Here is a 14,595-nt window from a genome sequence, read left to right as displayed (position 1 = left end):
CCAACAAGGCAGAGAGAAAGAAAATAGAGAAATAATAGAAAAGTAAAACACATAGTGATAAAATACACACAATGAGTAACGATAACTTGGCTATATACCAGAGGTACCAGTACCGAGTCCATGTGCAGGGGTATGAGCTCATTGAGGTACTCCTGAGTGGCGCAGTGGTCTAAGGCACTGCATCGCAGTGCTAACTGTGCCACTAGAGATCCTGGTTTGAATCCAGGCTCTGTCGCAGCCGGCTGCGACCGGGAGACTCATGGGCGGCGCACAATTGGTCCAGGGTAGGGGAGGGAATGGCCGGCAGGGATGTAGCTCAGTTGATAGAGCATGGTGTTTGCAATGCCAGGGTTGTGGGTTCGATTCCCACGGGGGGCCAGTATAAAAAAATATGTATTCACTAACTGTAAGTTGCTCTGGATAAGAGCGTTTGCTAAATGACTAAAATGTAGATATGTACGTATAACTAGGAATAAAGTGACAGATGGTAAACAGTAGCTGCAGCTTATGTGATGAGTCAAACATTTGGTTAACTATTTAACTAACTATATAGCAGTCTTATGGCTTGGATGTAGAATCTGTTCAGGGTCCTGTTGGTTCCAGACTTGGTGCATTGGTACCGCTTGCCATGCGGTAGCAGAGAGAACAGTCTATGACATGGGAGGCTGGGGTCTTCGGCAATTTTTGCAAACTAGACCCTCTCTTGGTCCAGGAGACACATAAAGCCAGTACTTCTACTTCAGCTGGGACAGCAGGAAGCCTAGTGGTTAAGAGCATTGGGCCAGTAACTGATTCTACTTAGCTATGTGGAATTGTTTTAAGAAGGTCATACCAAGGATCATTTTGCTATTTGATTTAAAAAATATATATATTTTGGGCCTTACTGCCATACAAACACATTGAATAACAGATTCACTACATGGAACAACATATAGACCCCCCCCAAAAAATTAAATATCTAAAGGAAGTTTGTTCTGAAGTGTTTGTCCTATATCTGAGTGATATAAGAAAGATCAGGAAACATTATTTTTTTAATGCATTTAACCCGTTATTTTTGTCATTAACTGCCTGAAGTCTGCAACCCATTGACCCACCAGACGTTGGGTATCTTCTCTGGTGATGCTGTGCCAGGTCTGTACTGCAGCCATCTTCAGTTGTTGTTTGTCTTGAGGTCTTTTTGCCTTAAGTCTCATCTTCAGCAAATGAAATGCATGTTCAATTGGATTTAAATCTGGAGATTGACTTGGCCAGTCGAGAACTTTCCACTTTTTGTCCCTGAAAAACTCCTTAGTTTCTATGGCAGTATGTTTGGGGTTATTGTCTTGCTGTATGAAGAAGCGCAGTCCAATGAGTTTGGAGGCATTTGCTTGTACTTTAGCACAGGGGTTCCCAAACGTTTTTGCTTCGTGACTGTCACGATCGTTGAGAGCATGGTATGCGTACATGTTTATTAATAAGAATAAACACTTGACAAAATAACAAAAACATGAAGTCCTATGGGCTATACACACAACAAACCAAACAAGATCCCACAACTAAGGTAGGCAACCAGGCTACCTAAGTATGATCCCCAATCAGAGACAACGAGCGACAGCTGCCTCTGATTGGGAATCACACCCGGCCAAACATAGAAATACAAATACTTGTTATGATTTACCAGTATTAGAACCCAAATGCAGACAAGTACACCAAGCCAGAGAAGGTTTAACAGGTTTATTTAAAATGTTCAATAGTCCAGGTTTCCAATAATAGGGGAAGAGCAAGTCCAGGTTACAGGGAGGGTAACAGATCCAGGTCAGGGCAGGTGTGGTACCGTAATGTCCTAGTGTCCGTGGTGAGTCCAAAAGAGAGGTCCGGTAGTGGAGAGCAGGATGGTGGTGGCAGGAGTGAAGCGGAGGCAGGAGTCAGGTTCCAAATATCTGTGGCACAGGAGAAAAAGTAAATAGAACAGGCCAAAACACAAAGAGCAAAAATAAACAGGTTGAGTCGGCAGCGAGACTAACATGGTCGTCTTGACTATGATCTGACGATGAGTGGTAAGTTTGACCGGGTCTTAAAGGCTGAGGTGATTATGGTGAATGAGCTGCAGCTGGAACCCTGACTCCCGCACACCAGACTTCACTCCTGCAATCAAGGACAGACAGAGGGGAGGGAGAGAGCAGAGAGAGAGCTACCTAGCAGCAGTAGGCCTAACAATACTAGAATCCAACATATAAATACAATAACATAGATCTCAAACTGAACTCACACCCTGACCCAACCAACCAGAGTTCTCTAGGTCAGGGCGTGACAGTATCCCCCCCCAAAGGTGCGTACTCCGGACGCACCAACCTGATTCATTAGGGGAGGGTCCGGGTGGACATTCAGCCTCGGAGGCGGCTCCGGCTTCGGGCTTGACGACCTCTCCCTCTCTGCCTCCCCGTTGCGCCCCTGGTCTGGTCTGGACCTCGGCGCGATGCTTCCCCTCTCCTTCCTCCCACGATGCACCAAGCCCTGTCTGGACCTTGGTGGGGGAGACCCCGAACCTGGAGAGGGGCTGACGTCTGGGCCTGTTGTTTTTGGTAAGCCTAAAGTTTTAGTTATGTTTCTGATTAATTTTTTCCCCAAAATGTTTCAGCCTCATAATGGCTTCCTTGACTTTCATTGACACCTTTTTGGTCCTTATGTCGACAGACACCAATAGCAGTCTTCAAAGGCAAACGCAAAACCTACACAACCTGCACAAATCATGTGACAGAACACACCTAATAAACCAGAAACACCTGTCAAGCCAATTGTCCCAATACTTTTGGTGCCGTGAAATAGGGGGACTATGTATAATACACATTTCTAAATGGTCCATCCAATATGTACACTAATACCCTCAAATAAAAGCTGAGAATCTATACTTTAACCTCATAGTAATTGGTAATCCAAACTTTTGGAGTATAGAGCCAAAATAATAAAAAATGCTTCACTGTCCCAATAATTACAGAGGGCACTGTAGATAAAGGGCTTCATTGCCAAAATCTTGAACTATCCATTTTAAGATATATCTCCTGGAAGATCATATGACATAGCCTAATTCACACAAAAAAATCTGGATTCGAATGAAACCTTAAATGTGTGTGTTTGTTAGTTGTGTGCACATGTACATTAATATATTTCTGTATAAACTCCTGTAAGTTTCTATTTCCTAAGAAAAGCAATTTTTCCAGCTTGAATGTGCACTGGTTTGAGTCAGAGGGCCTTCCCCCTACCCAACATTAACCATTCAATGACAATCTATACACTACACAGGTAGCATAGTAACAGATCCAATTACTTACCCCTTCTATACATAGCCTCTCTTATTGCAACATCTCTGCCATGATTAACTTTCCAAGGAAGCATTCAAGATTCAATACTTTATTGCAGTACCAACCAAAGTTGTTAGGAAATTGATTTAGTTCCGATTATTACAGCGACAAAGTTACACATTAATATAAATCTTTATACTTGCATAAGCTGTACATACAGTAGACCTAATTCATTTTTGTTTTAGTCATTTAGCAGACACTCTTATCCAGAGCGACTTACAGGAGCAACTAGGGTTAAGTGCCTTGCTTAAGGGCACATCGACAGATTTTTCACCTAGTCAGCTCGGGGATTAGAACCAGCGACCTTTCGGTTACTGGCACAACGCTCTTACCCACTTAGCTACCTGCCGCACTCATGGTAGAAAAGTTAAAAACAAAGGGAATATAAAACATTATAGTCCTGAGTAGATTGAATCGAGCCCTTAGCTAGTGAGCCAGCAGCTCACTGCTTGCACAATACAGTAGTAACTTAAGATATATGATATGAAAGGGTGTGTGATTCAACCTGTACCGTGCTGTATAGGGATAGAGACCAGCGTATAGAGTAGAGTGTGGGAGGGGGGTCTTCCCCAATTTTAAAGAGGGGGAACCCACTGTGCCTTCGGAAAGTATTCAGACCCCTTGACATTTTCCACATTTTGTTACGTTACAGCCTTATTCTAAAATGGATTACATTTTTTTTAAATCATCAGCAATCTGTACCATAATGACAAAGCAAAAACAGGTTTTTAGAATTTTTTGCAAATGTATAAAAAAAAAAGAAGAAATATTACATTTACATAAGTATTCAGATCCTTTGCTATGAGACTCGAAATTGGGCTCAGGTGTGTCCTGTTTCCATTTATCATCCTTGAGATGTTTCTACAACTTGATTGGAGTCCACCTGTGGTAAATTCAATTGATTGGACATGATTTGGAAAGGCACACACCTGTATATATAAATAAGGTCCCACAGTTGACAGTGCATGTCAGAGCAAATACCAAGCCACGAGGTCGAAGAAATTGTCTGTAGAGCTCTGAGACAGGATTGGGAAAGAGTACCAAAAAAATTTGGCAGCATTCAAGGTCCCCAAGAACACAGTGGCCTCCATCATTCTTAAATGGAAGAAGTTTGGAACCATCAAGACTCTTCCTAGAGCTGGCCGCCCGGCCAAACTGAGCAATCAGGGGAGAAGGGCCTTGGTCAGGGAGGTGACCAAGAACCCGATGGTCACTCTGACAGTGCTCTAGAGTTCCTCTGTGGAGATGGGAGAACCTTCCAGAAGGACAAACATCTCTGCAGCACTCCCCCAATCAGGCCTTTATGGTAGAGTGGCCAGACAGAAGCCACTCCTCAGTAAAAGGCACATGACAGACCGCTTGGAGTTTGCCAAAAGGCCCCTAAAGACTCTCAGACCATGAGAAACAAGATTCTCTGGTCTGAAGAAACCAAGATTGAACTCTTTGGCCTGAATGCCAAGCGTCACGTCTGGAGGAAACATGGCACTATCCCTACGGTGAAGCATGGTGGTGGCAGCATTATGCTGTGGGGATGTTTTTCAGCGCCAGCAACTGGGAGACTAGTCAGGAACGAGGGAAAGACGAACAGAGGAAAGTACAGAGAGATCCTTGATGAAAACCTGCTCAGGACCTCAGACTGGGGCAAAGGTTCACCTTCCAACAGGACAACGACCCTAAGCACACAGCCAAGACAACACAGGAGTGGCTTCGGGACAAGTCTCTGAATGTCCTTGAGTGGCCCAGCCAGAGCCCGGACTTGAACCCGATCGAATATCTCTGGAGACCTGAAAATAGATGTGCAGCAACGCTCCCCATCCAACCTGACAGAGCTTGAGAGGATCTGCAGTGAAGAATGGGAGAAACTCCCCAAATACAGGTGTGCCAAGCTTGTAGCATCATAACCAAGAAGACACAAGGCTGTAATCGCTGCCAAAGGTGCTTCAACAAAGTACTGAGTAAAGGGTCTGAATACTCATGTAAATGTGATATTTCAGTTAGATTTTTTAAAAATAAATTTGCAAAAATTATAACCTGTTTTTCCTTTGTCATTATGGGGTATTGTGTGTAGATTGATGAGGGGAAAAAAACAATTTAATATATTTCTGAATAAGGCTGTAACGTAACAAAATGTGGAAAAAGTCAAGGGGTCTGAATACTTTCCGAATGCACTGTATGTACATCAAATCAGGTCTTTCACACAGGGTGTTCCCTCAGCTCCCCTTTCACACTATATTACACAGAACCATTCAACTTTCAGTGAAGTCAAATTCATTTAATTAAATTATAAAGACTAGTGCAAATGGGCGGCAGGTAGCTTAGTGATTAAGAGCGTTGTGCCAGTAACCGAAAGGTCGCTGGTTCTAATCCCCGAGCCGACTAGGTGAAAAATCTGTTGATGTGCCCTTGAGCAAGGCACTTAACCCTAATTGCTCCTGTAAGTCGCTCTGGATAAGAGCATCTGCTAAATGACTAATTTATTTTAATGATACTTAATTAGTTGCATATTTAGAACTATTGGAACTGAAGACTATTGGAACCCCCCCCCAGCCTCTCCCTCTGTCTCTCTCGCTAAAACAAGACACTGCCCTCTTGTGGCAAAAGGGTGGAGTTTCTGTAAGTGTATCAACAGAGCTAATTTAGGCAGAATTCCATCAATGTGGATCACGTATCAAAGTCCACAAAATAACAAACAATTCATATTGGAAATACAAAGGAAAGTTAGGATGGGAGTGGCTGCATACTATCCAATGACAATGTCAATAAAATGTCATTATTTGAGTGCACAGGGTTGTGATAGGAAGCAGACAAGTATATCAGCCATAATATGCAGGCACCTCTGATACAGCATACACAACCTGAGAGAAGTAGCAGAAAATCTGCAATGATTGAATCCCAGCCTTATTCACTTGGTTTAGTGTCTGTTAATCTCCCTGAGCATTATGGCACATGAGGTCATGTTACATCATGAACATAGTCACAGTTTAAGGGTGTTGCTAGGTATATGGTAAAATCAGGTGCCTGCACCAATATAATTCCATATGCATATTAGACTTGCTTATTTTTTCCACAGTTTTCACATATTTCTGGTTATTACAAATTATATAATTCTTATTTCACATTTTCCATTTACATTCCATAATACAATTTGATGAGTCAGGTACACTCATGGTCATTGAGAAAGGAATCTTCACCTTATTTAAAGTTGCTTAAACATCTAAAATGTAACATCTACAATTACAATGAACAATTCAATAATTTTGCTGATGATCAAGCAATGAGTGCATCCAAATAAGTATAATGTAGCAAGCACAAAATACACAGTAGGTACTGTAAATATAAAAACCACAGTGGAAGAAATACCCACAATTATGAAATCCGTACAAAGTTAAAAATATTACAGAAAAAAAAAAACATTTAATAATGAAAAAACATATAATGAAAATTTATTTTATATTTTATTTTGTTAGCCTTAAAAAAGCAGGGCACTCAAGCAAATGAGTAAGTGCACAACCACAATAAGTATTTAACAGTAGTAAACAATCATTTGTAGATAGGGAAGGGTAAGGCAAAACAGTAACTACACTATACGTACAGTAGAAAGGTCAATCTACCATTCCAGTGACATGGACAATAAAGAGTCCTTTGCCCTCTTCTAAAATGAGTATCTTATCATGTCTTAACAAAATACAATGTTATTTGTTTGCTATCTTGAAAAAATAAAATTAATTGGGGTTAGGAGAAAGTCAAAATGCTCATATCAGTTGATGATTCATCTCTCCAGTGTAGTTAGTAGTGTTGCAAACATTAAAACAGGTGCATCCAGTTTGAACCACAGCAGTGAACAGTAAGATTGAGTCATGGGGAGTAGATTGGTGAGTGGATGTTAGAAAACCTCCCACCTTCCACCTGAGTCATGCTTCACATATTATCAGATTATGAAACTAATAATAGAGGAGGGAGAAGCCCTTGATCGTATGTCATTTTGTGGCTGTCATATTAATTACTCTTTATAATAACATTTGTAGTAACTACTGTAAACCATTTTCAAACTTTCTGCTAAGGTCCAGTACCAGTCAAAAGTTTGGACACACCTACTCATTCCAGGGTTTTTCTTTATTTTGACTATTTTCTACATTGTAGTATAATAGTGAAGACATCACAACTATGAATTAACACATATGGAATCATGCAGTAACCAAAAAAGTGTTAAACAAATATATTTTATATTTGAGATTCTTATAGGTAGCCACCCTTTGCCTTGAATACAGCCTTGCACACTCTTGTTATTCTCTCAAGCAGCTTCATGAGGTAGTCACCTGGAATGCATTTCAATTAACAGGTGTGCCTTGTTAAAAGTTATTTTGTGGAATTTCTTTCCTTCTTGATGCATTTGAGCCAATCAGTTGTGTTGTGACAAGATAGGGGTGGTATACAGAAGATAGCCCTATTTGGTAAAAGACCAAGTCCATATTATGGCAAGAACAGCACAAATAAGCAAAGAGAAACAACAATCCATCATTACCTCTGCTGCAGAGGATAAGTTCATTAGAGTTGCCAGCCTCAGAAACTGCAGCCCAAATAAATGCTTCACAGATTTCAAGTAACAGACACATCTCAACATCAACTGTTCAGAGGAGACTGTGTGAATCAGGCCTTCATGGTCGAATTGCTGCAAAGAAACCACTACTAAAGGACACCAATAATAAGAACAGACTTGCTTGGAACAAGAAACACGAGCAATGGACATTAGACCAGTGGAAATCTGTCCTTTGGTCTGATGAGTCCAAATTTGAGATTTTTGGTTCCAACCGCCGTATCTTTGTGAGACGCAGAGTATGTGAACGGATGATCTCCGATGTGTGGGCCCATCCTGAAGCATAGAGGAGGAGATGTGATGGTGTGGGGGTTCTTTGCTGGTGACACTGTCTGTGATTTATTTAGAATTCATGGCACACTTAACCACCATGTCTACCACAGCATTCTTCACATTTCTGGCCTACTACAGCTTCCCCGGTCAACTGTAAGTGCTGTTATTGTGATGTGTCAACAACTACTCAGCTGTGAAGTGGTATGCCACACAAGCTCACAGAACAGGACCGCTGCGTGTGAAGTGCGTAGCGCGTAAAAAAAGTCTGTCCTCAGTTGCAACACTCACTACAGAGTTCCAAAATAACTATTTGTTGGGAGCTTCATGAAATGGGTTTCCATGGCCGAGGAGCCACATACAAGCCTAAGATCACCATGCGCAATGCCAAGCATCTGCTGGAGTGGTGTAAAGCTCGCTGCCATTGGACTCTGGAGCAGTGGAAACGAGTTCTCTGGATCGAGGAATCACGCTTCATTTTAGTGAACGAGGTGGTGTACCTAATAAACTGATATCAATAGTGATAGATGAGCTAATGAAATAGGCTACCAATGCCACATAGGTTAGCCTAGTCTACTACAGTCTGCACAGTTTTGTAGTTCACGTGTCACCTTGCAAAACCGGTCAGATAAAATCTTGTGGCTTCATGGGGATCGAAAGTAAAATGTTTCTGTCGTTATTATTTTATTTTCAACCTTACATTGTTCATTCTATAGCTACTGTAGGCTACTATGCTATTGATTAATACACAATTTAGCATCATTTAGTTGATTATTTACTTTGATCCTGGTCAATCTGAGGTGTAAAAGATCCCTCCTGCGAAACCAAATGCAAAAAAAACGAAACAAATGCAAAGTAGTCTATTTAAAGAATTAATTGGCCATGTTACTGCTGTAGGCTACGCGTCTCTTGTCCAGCACCAGTTCAAATGCCACCTGTATGAAGCAAATTACTATGAAATTGATTTGATTGGTGCATCGATTATTGGACTTTTAAATTAATTATATAGCCATTGATTATTGTTAAATTCAACTGTTTTCCACCATAAGAACCCAAAATAAGATCTTGTTTTACTCCATTGTTTGTAAACAATGTACTGTAATTACTTTTAAAAAACACTGTACAGCTTCAAAACATGGTTAAAACTATAATTTCCATCCAATGGTTGATCAGTCCGTCCATTCATAGCTCAGTCTATAAATGAGAGTGGTTACATTTCAGCCCCATACATCAGCTTTTAGCTAAAATCTCAGAGGATATTGTAGTGTCGAGTCAAAGTTGCTAATTATTGCTGTAACAAAGGAGTCCGCTTATACTGAACTTTGATCATAAGTTTTATTCATATCACAAGATTTCAGCATAAGTGTACAGGTGTCCAGATCACCCGGAGAGCAGTGGTTCCCAAATTGCAATGTCTGCTCTGCTCTTCTTCGTTTAAACCCAGTATATATAATCTTCCCCAAAATATGGGTGGCTCCCTCTACTGTCCAATCCCCTGTCTTGTATGGGGCATCACCCTAAAAACGGCTCTCTTTCTTCTAAATAAACATCCTCTCAAGTTCCACTTAAAACCTTATCAAAGTCATAATCTTAATACACTACATATTTCCCCCCTTCGAGACTAACTAAAAGTCTCGAAAACAAAAAGAATAGGATTATGACAAGTAACTATTTATCTTATTGAGTATCTTTAACAATAAACCAAAAACACTTTTCTCTGGAGTGTAAATACCTTTCTATGAAATATGAACAAATCTTTATGAAGTGTGAATACATTACTATGAAATATGAACAAATCTTTATGGCGTGTGAGAGCGAAAAACCTGTCTGGCAGCCTTCTTTCCAAATATCCATCCATCAATCAAGACAGTAAAATTCTCTCACGGCCCCTCTGCCCCAGGCAACCACCTAGGTACTTGTCATGTGAATTTCTATCTCTAATTCAACCTAAGCTTGAATCATTACCAGAGGTTGTAAGGCTCTGGTTTTAATCATCAATGATTCAAGGTCCACAACCCACAAGTCTTATCTGTATTTTTATTCATGGAGAGAGCTCTGGCCCTAAAAACACATACATACTGTTTTTATACCTCTTGACAAACAAAGGCACTATGCTCCTCCCACCTTTAGGTGGCTTTTTTAAACAGTTCCCGCTTTCTCCTTTACCCTTGAATGTTTAGTACCCCCTCTGTTAGTGGGTTGACACTACATGATCATTCGAATATCGCATACACATTTCTACTGTATTTGGGGTGAAATCCTTTAGTCATTTTAATACACAAATTAATCTATCAATCCACCCTTTTGACTAAATGGTTTCATCTTCAGGATAAATGTATTTACAAACATGTTTAATCTCAGAGATCAGTTCTATTTATCTACTTCCAATCATAGGTCTTCTTTTTAGGATTTTCCCTATGACCTTCATACATCAGAACCAATAAACGTTTCATCCAATTGCGGTCTTTCAGGGTCAAAGTCGTCGTTATCCCCCAAGCCTGGAGGATCGTATTTCCCGCTCTCCTGGTCAGAGTCCGAGTCGGTCCATCTCTTATCATTTGGTGAGATACTGCATTCACCAACGCCTTGCTCACCAATCCTCGGACACAGGGAACAAGACAACAACCACATAATACAAGAATTCCCATACAAACACTGACTGCCCCTAAAATGGTTACTGCTATGGTTTTCCATTTACCAAACATGGTATCAAACCATCCTGTCCAAGATGTACTAATTCCTGAGTTTTCAGCCCATTGTTTACTTAGCGCAGTTAATCCTGCAAGAGCTCTGGTGACCGTCCCATCCAGTGTGGTGTTGTTAGGGATAAATATGCAACAATGGCTTATCTTTCTATAGACACCGGCCCTTTCTGCCTGATCTAGAACCAACCTCTACTAAGTTATGAGCGGGATGGCGGATAATCGCTCAGAGATCCCCTTTACTGCATCTCTAGTCTGGTCAATAAATCATTGTTGGTTGTAATAGATATAATTTATCCAATCCATATTTTTGTTTATTGTCACCCACCAGAAAAATGTTGTAGTAAAACTCTCCCATATTTGATTCATAGCTCTGTATTCGTCTGGAACACCCCTGGGGATGCCTATACCATCTATCCAAATTGGGCTATTTCCTTCCTGACTTATATTTATTTTTCTCCTAATTATTCTTCCTGTCACTGGTCTTTGATGACTAATTCTTACAGGTTGGACCAACAATACTGGTGCACAAGTACCCACCCATCCTTCTGGTAATGTCTGCCAAATGCTCCCTTTGTGAGTGCATGCCCACCACACATCAGTCAGAGGGATGGTTAGGCTCCTAATTTTTTTTCCTCCCTTCCTTATCTAAATCAGTCACATTAATTATCTCCTTACAGCCATCAAAATCACCCAAGTTACGGGTGCCATTTCTATGTCTGTAACACTGGTATTCGCCAGGAGTTAAAGTGAATCTAGGTGGGCTGGCCCAGTATGTCAATTTTGCCAGCCCAATCCCTGTGCAATTTGGCTCTTTTTGATTGGACCCCAGGTCTAATACACAGGGAAACATTGCCTTTGGCATTGGGGCGGTCAACATTGTCGATCGCCCAATGGAGCATGCATAACAATTGGTCTCCCCCAAGGCCCTAGCGGTGTATTTCATCCACTTTAACCAGAGATTATCATCAGGGACCCCCTCCACTTCCCCATTGTTCCATTCTTGGAGGAGAAAATCTTTCATAGTGGACGGGTTAGTCGAATTGACTCCGTCATCCCTTGACTGATTTAATCGGTCTATTGCTGTTAGTGGATTAATGACAGCACCTGTGCTTTCCATATCTTTTGACTCCATCAAATGTAATCTTAGACAAGTATCCCATCCGTATTTGTCCGCGAAAGCCCAGTAAGTTATTTTCATGTCCTCTTTAGTGACTTTTACTATCGTTACTACCATCTCCATGGGGATGTCGTTATACCTTCTTATCCTCCATCTGGACGTCCAGCCCCCCCCTGTCTCATATCTCCGTCCCCCAGTATGTCTAAATACCTGAGCCCAGGAACAATCTGCCGAGGGAGCTGAAAATAAATACAATGGGATTTTATAATCCCACGTTGCTTGCTTATCCGCTCTGATAAGATCCCTAATCCTAATTTTGAATCTTACTCCCCACCCCTCTCTGACTCATATTTTGTAGATCACTCGCCCTTGACGGTCAGTATGTCGGGTCGCTTCCCTTTTATTTCTTAATAATGGTAAGGCCATAGCGTAATTGGTGCGAGGTGGTGGTGGATCTTGACATACCACGACTATTGTCGAGACTATGATGCAGCTCAGGGTCACCCATATTCCCAAAAACCGCCAACCCTCTCCTGTCTTGAGTCCTTCTGCTCGGTACCACCCCATACTCACACTCTAGGAACACACTACAGTGATGATAGGTCTGGGTAGGAGATCTTCGTTGACAGAGGTGACCCCCGGACCCTGTGGCCCAGTTCTGCTCTTCAACTCTGCGTGTGCTAAGTGGTGCTTGTATGTGGTCTTACCTTCTTGCAGTGGGTAACATGGACCCAGGTTCCTCTCTCTGCTATTATAATGGCCAAGGTGGTTACCAACATAACCTGATAGGGCCCTTCCCAACAGGCCTGCTTCCAGTTTTCCTTCTAGTGACTGGATGCTCACCAGTCACCTGGTTAGATAGTGGGTCACCTTCTCCTTTAGTTCACCTGTGGGGCACAAAACCTCTGACATACGGGTGTGGTTAATAAACTATCTTCACACATGTTCAGATTAATGTAACAATTTCTGACTGCATTCTCTTTTTAGACTGTATCTAAAAAAATGTTTTTTTTTTAAAAGTATTTTGTCCTCTCCTTGGTATATTATTTAATCCTACAATTAGCCTCTTCCCCCCTCTTGACACATAGTTCTGCTTATGTGTCAATTTTTTACCACCTTCCTAAACATTCCCTTAGGTAATTTATCAACCAATTGCCATGCCTTTCATTTTTGAGATTGTCTTTTGCTTCTTTATTGCTAAATCAATGATCTAGGCAATAGTTGTCTCGCCTTAGATTGTACATTCCTCTGATTACTGCAGCTTATTCCATTAATTTAGTTTCAAATATCACCCAATAAACCGTTCCATCCCACAGCATAGTAAACACCACCTATAAACTGTTGAAAATCCCCTAAATTCAACATAACAACCCTTTATAAACATCATGCTGGGTGTGTTTTTTATTTATTTGAAAAACCCAATTGAAAAATAACAATCAAAGATAGTTAGGCTCAACTTAATTTGGTAGCTCCCTCTTATGACCTAAATATTGCCTAACTTCACTACTGCTCCCCCTTGCCCTGAGCAATATTCCAATGAGGTAAGCTAATCTCTTTCTCCTGGTTATACATTTTGTTAACCTTCAATTACCATCCGTAATCTAAAGATGGTAGTACACACAAAACATGATACAGATATCCCCAGTCCTAAACCATGAATAATGTTTGTATCAATCTAATTCCTTACAACTAATCCATAAAATCCCTCAAAATTCCTAGAGTATACAATGATTATTTAATTGATTACTCTAAATCTGCTACATGTGATCTCATTTCAAATGATCCATTATCAATTATTTGATCCACCCCCTAAGAAAATCTCTCTCCCCTTCTATTCTGGAGTTCTACCTCTACCAGCTATTTCCCCTAGTGGCCATTAAATACTCAGCTCCCGTATGTTATTTTTCTTACTCTATCCTGTCTACTATTCCGCTCATGATGGATTGCATATCTCTTGACCTCGGCTAATGAAGTAGTTCCCCATCCCACTAAAGTCCTCTTAATATTCCAGCTTATTTCTGGTCTCATTCCACTAAGGAATGCTATTTTTTAGCTGCTGATGGTACGGAGTATCATTTCCCTGTCCCTGGGGAGGCTCAGGTATTTCACTTGGCTGATGGTCTCACTGTCTTCCTGTTTACATTCATGTACTTTGGAGAAGTCAGCATGTCGATGGTAAGGTTCCCTTAAATTATTACACAACTCAGTTATTTTCCCAACATATTGCCCATCATTTGCCCATGGTAGGACTGCTCCATTGGCATCCCCTGAAACCCACTGCCCCCCAACAGCTGCCCAATCTTTCCCAACTAGGGTTCTGACTGCCCTCTCAATTTCCCCTGTGTTTAGCTTAAAGCTTGCTGCTAGACTCTCCAAATCCCTCCTGAACCCCTCTATTCCTGTCTTAGGGTGCACTACACCCTCTATAGCTCTCACTACATCTCGCTGTGTCCATGCCCTATATACATCCAGTGTGTCTGGTGCATGCTCCTCCCCAGCCCTTGGGTTCGGCAAGGCTATCAAAGGGTACTGGTCATCCCCTTCCTCATCATCTAACCACTCTTTCTTCCC

The sequence above is a fragment of the Coregonus clupeaformis genome, unplaced genomic scaffold, assembly GCF_020615455.1.
Source record: "Coregonus clupeaformis isolate EN_2021a unplaced genomic scaffold, ASM2061545v1 scaf0096, whole genome shotgun sequence".
NCBI classification, from domain to species: domain Eukaryota; kingdom Metazoa; phylum Chordata; class Actinopteri; order Salmoniformes; family Salmonidae; genus Coregonus; species Coregonus clupeaformis.
The sequence above is the reverse complement of the archived record's forward strand: the minus strand, read 5'-3'. Positions refer to the sequence as shown.